A 5698-nucleotide genomic window follows, 5' to 3' on the forward strand; every position below is an offset into this window, starting at 1 on the left:
GTGCCTTTGCTCATTCTATCTCTTATACCTGAAATGAATGTCTCCTTATTCCCTCTTTTTCTGCTTGGTAAAATCTCTTTTTTCTTTCAAATCCCAATTCAGACAGCAAATCTTTCACTAAGTGAGTAGCTAAGTGGTGTAGTGGATAGAGTTGGGCTTTGGGCCAGGATGGTCAGAGATGGATTCTTGTCTCAGGTATTTACTGGCAGTGTGACCCTGGGCTAGTCACTTTAACTGCTCAGTCTCATTTTCCTCGATTGTAAAATGGGGATAATAATAGTTTTTACATTATAGAGCTATTATGGAAATCAAATAACATATAAAACTCTTTATAAACTTTAGAGTGCTATATAAATCCTAGCTATCATTAAGTTTTTCACTGATCCTCCCAGGTAAAAGTATTCTATCCCTCCTCAAATTTCTTCTTGAAGCCTTGCTTTGAAGTTTCTTTTGTATTTATCACACTCCCCATTATATCATAGTTATTTGTGTAGTTGACCTTCTCTCCACTGGATTTTAAGCACTGATTGCAGGCTGAAAGGGGGCAATAGCTTGAGTGTATGTTTGTCCTTTTATGATTACCTAATGTGCTTACAATCTCTCTGAAGACCAGGGAGATCTACTTTTTGTCTTCCTCCCTCCCTCCCTTCCTTCCTTCCTTCCTTCCTTCCTTCCTTCCTTCCTTCCTTCCTTCCTTCCTTCCTTCTTTCCTACAATAAACACTGATGAATCTAACGTTATTATAGTTACTTTGGGTTTGTTTCTTTTGTACTGTGATCATGGTGGATACTTAATAAATGTCTGAGGTTAGCTGAAAATATTGAAATGATTGAAAGTGTGATTTCTTTTGAAGCAGCTCAGAAAGTTCCACTGATCTTGAAATTGGAGAGATCTGTTTTGGAATCCTGCCTTTGGAAGTAAACTTGCTGTGAGACTATTGACAAGTCACTTAACATCACAGTCACAATCTTCTCATCTGTAAAATGGATTTAATAGCATATCTACCTTACATCAGAACCAAATTTTTATATATACCTTAAAATTGAAAAAAGTCAGCAAATATTCTTGATTTGCCCCATTATACCTCATACCTCTTTCTTGTGTGAAGAAGCCAGTGATATTGCTTCTTCTTGGGAAAGAAGACACATGGGAGGAGAATGTGTTTTAATGGGAAAAGCTACACTGATTCCATAGAAGCAAACGGGGGGAACAGGCAGTCTGGCTGTGGGATGAGGCAGGTTAAAGACTAGAAACTCTTCTGGCTTTTCCTGATATGTAACATTCCGTCTCTCATCTCCATGTTTTTGCGCATGTTGTCCCCTGTGCCTGGAATACTGTTTCTCCTCATCTTCACTTCTTAGAATCTCTAATTCCCTTCAAATTTCATTTTAAACACCATTTCCTAGATGAAGTTTTTCCTTATCCTCTAAGCTACTAGTATTTTTCTTACCAAATTATGATTTTTAAAAACATACACATATGTATAATATATATGTTGTATCCTCCAATAGAGTATAACTTCCCTGAAGGCAGGGTTTGTTTTATTCTTTATATTTGTATCCCCAGTGTCTTGCACTTTGCTCAGCACACAATAGGTGATTAATAAATACATGCTCCTTGATTGATTGTTCCAGCTATTTTAGTGAGCTAGAAATTAAAGTGAGTATAGAAACAAGAAAGAGGTAGAAACTGTAAGAGTTCTTACTAAGCACAATATATTTAATCACAGACAGGTAAATTGTAGGTAGAGAGGAAAGATTGCTGATGATCTGTAACTGTCTATATGATCTTGGTCAATTCATTTTATTTCCCTGACCTTCATTTTCCTTGTACACAAAAATGAGGCTAACATTTACACTCCCTATCTCACAGGATTGTTGTGACATGATGTGTATAAAGGAAGTGACATGTGTAAAGCACTTTTTAAAATGCAAAGTGCTTGCTTGCTAATTATGAGTCATTTTTCTTTTTGTAAGCCAATGGAAAGAAGTCAAGGTGAGGCATTCATCAGAGAGGCAATGTGGTTAAATATACTTGTTTTACTTGGAATCTATTTGAAAACATGCTTTCAAGATTAAACTGTGATGACTCAACCTTAATGATAACAACAGGGGAAAAAGAGGAAGCTGTTGATAGAGAATAATTTCATTGACCAAGTCAGATTTTGAAGTGACTTCTCGAGAAGATGGAAGCAAGAATGGGTAAGAGTGGATAAATACAAAAGATTGGTATGGTTCCACAAGAATGTCAGGATGCTAAACTCCAGGAAGAGCTGAGACTTGAAATAACCAATCCATCAACAAGCACTTATTAAGCACCTATTTTGTGTCTGGTACTGGTGCTAACTGCTGGGGCTACAAATACAAAATGAAATGACCTCTTCTCTCATGATATTTCTGTTCTACCAGGAGGAGACAAGATGTAAATATATGCATGTATGTATGTATACACACATGTATACATATGTGTATATATAAGTATATGGAGCTTAGCACAGTTCCTGGCATATAGTAGGTATCTAATAAATGCTTATTGTTTGATATACAACAAGTACATATACACACACTCAATACAAAATAAATATAAGTATGCCAATAGGAACTTTAAAAGATCTTATTGAGAGCAAAAGTTAAGATGAAAAGAGGGGCATATTCCCCTTGGTTTGGGATGGATTAAAATAATAATAACAGATGATGAAAGAAAGGAAAAATTACACAGCTCCAATTTGTTTTTGTTTTCTCTACTTAAGAAAATGATCTGAGAAACTTGAGACCTGAGTCCATCCCCTTCATCAGCCTATGGCAACATGGCGGCATTGTAAGTGGTGACAGGCCTCCACTATGAGTGGGTGCTTTCCTAAGGCCTAAACTGCAGTCATATTGAATCATAAACTAGATTAGCCACATTAGACGTTTCTCTACAATATATTTCAAAGGTAAAACACAGGCTGTGGCAGTAGTATAGAAACCTGTTATTTCTGATGCAAATGAGCTGCTTGAAAAATGGCCCCTGGCTCCTGGAACAGACAGAAGAATATGTGAGTGAACTAACATGGCAGTTATGTCAAAATTGGGAGAATAACTATATTACAGAATAGTAAATTACGATCATGGCTTGACTGCTATAGTAACTCATTCAGCAAGAGAATTTATTTTCTATACCTGTATAAAATTACACTGTCAATTTTGTTTAATCCCTTCTTAAAATCTGAACATTCATTTTTGAAAATATGTGTGGAACATAAGGTGACATTTGAAAAAACATAATTTCCAAAGTATACTGATCCCATTAGTTCCCATATTACAGATGTGGAAGAATTTAACTTTTACAGTGTGGCTAACACATGGAAGCAATAAAGTAGACTTCCAGTTACCCAAGTTTTTCCACAGAACCAGAGGGTGGTTCTTTAGTTTTATATATTATTTAGTAGGGGTGTACAGAGGTTTAACATTTTATTAGAAAGACCTTCCTCCTCTACCTCTTTCCCACAGTCATCTTTCTAGCACTGAATCTCTGGTCAGTTAATGAACATTTATTAAGCACCTACTATCTGCCAGGCACTGTGCTAAGCACCGAAGATACAAAGAAAGGTAATATACAGTCCCTGTACCAAAGAAGCTCCCAGAATAACGTGAGAGACAACTTGTAAAAGCAATGTACAAACAAACTACAGATGGGATAGATTGGAAATAATTAACAAAGGAAAGATACTAGGATTAGGGAAGACTGAGAAAGGCTTCCTATAGAATGTAAGATTTTAGTTGGGACTTGGGGGAGTCCAGAAAGCCAGGAGGCAGAGATGAAGAGGGAGAGTATTCCAGGCATGGGAGACTTCTAGTAACAATTCCTGTAGCAAGGAAGCCAATGTAACTGGATCTCATAGTGTTTGCAAGAGCAGGGTGTGGGGAATGATGGGGGAGAGGAGGAGATTATCATGTGTAAGAAGAGGTTATGAAGGGTTTCAATAACAGGTCCAGTTGTATCATAATGATACTTAGATCTTTTTTGACTAACAACCTCTACTAATAAAAATGTAAATGTAAAAATGGGCTTATGATTTTATCCTTATCACCATCATCATCAATAAACATTTGTTAAACATTTACTATGTGCCAAGAACTATACTATTTCTTAATTTCTTTATTATGTGTGGGTGTATATGCATATATATGGGGAGAGGAGAGAGAGAAAGAGAGAGAGAGAGAGAGAGAGAGAGAGAGAGAGAGAGAGAGAGAGAACAGAGGGGATTATGCTCTGTTCTGAGGAATTTGAAGAAGAATAAAACATGATCCTTATCTTCAGAGAACATCTATATTAGTACTGCTAATACTACTATTGCACATTGACATAGAATTATATGGCTTACAAAATGACTTACATACTTTATGTAGTTACATGCATAATATGATATGGAATGTGATATAAAGATATAATAATTGCAATATAATACAATCTCCTAGGCCTGGGGGAATAGTTTGTGCAAAGGCATGGAGATGGGAATGTTGAGTTCAGAGAACAACTACCAGCCAATTTAAATGGAATGGAGAGTGTTTGAAAGGTATTAATACAGTATGTCTTATAAAATCAGAGGAGAGGGTCATCACACTAGAATAGGAAGATTTCTTGGAGAAGATAGTATTTGAGTTGAGCCTTGAAGGACAGGTTAGTAATTAGGTAGCTGGGTCTGGGAGGAAAGGAAATTTCAGGTAGAGGGGAAAGCCTAAAGATATGAAAGTGAGAAACTACAGGATATGTTCAAGGAATGATCATTTTTCTTGTTTAACTATAGCATAAAAATATCAAGGGAAGTAGTAAGAGATCAGGGGAAAAACAAAGTAGAATGAAGCCTTTTCTGATTTCCCTAACTCTATGTGATCCTCTTGATCCTCTCAACTCCTTTAAAATTGTGTATATCTTTAAAACTTTGAATCACACTTAATTTTGCCTTATTTTTATTTGTGTACATGTCATATATCTCCTAATGGACTGTACATTTCTTGAGGTCAGGCACTTCATCTTTGTATCTCCCTCAGTGCCTGACCCCGTGCCTTACATACAACAGATGCTCATTAATTTTTGTTAAATAAATGAACTTTTGAATGACTATGTAATTCTTACCAAGACTCTCATTAAATTTGGATTTTGCCATCTTGAAGCCTGGAAAAAGGGCTGCATTTTTTATCCAATAATCTTGACTGTGTAGCTCATTTCTTTTGTCAGAATTCTCCAATTTTGTAATTGGCAATAGGCTTTCTCCATTATTGATGTGATATATTGCTATAATTCTAACAACATTTGGTAGAATCTGTGGTTTCAGGAAATCTGCACATTCAAAATTTGATTCCAAGGTCATAACCATAAGCAGGTATCTAATATAGGGTTAATAACATTTCTTACTTTAATATACTACAGAACAACACCTGTTATGATATAAAATACATGTGTGCCTCATTTTATTGAATAGGTATGACTTTGGGAGAAGGGATGACTAAAACTGAAATTATGTAAAAACAAAGACTATTTTCAATTTACCATGGTAACTCATTAATTTAAAAGAAACTTGATGATTCTCCTGCAAAGTCAAGGGGTTCTTTAGTAAGGAAAATAATCACAATTCAATTTACCTATCTTTAAAATTTTAGATTTTTGTATATTCCATTTTCAAATGCTATTTCTATTAATTTGAAGTCAGAATGCC

The sequence above is a fragment of the Petaurus breviceps genome, unplaced genomic scaffold, assembly GCF_028583685.1.
Source record: "Petaurus breviceps papuanus isolate PSGF00001 unplaced genomic scaffold, PetGlider_PUasm1.0 98, whole genome shotgun sequence".
NCBI lineage: Eukaryota > Metazoa > Chordata > Mammalia > Diprotodontia > Petauridae > Petaurus > Petaurus breviceps.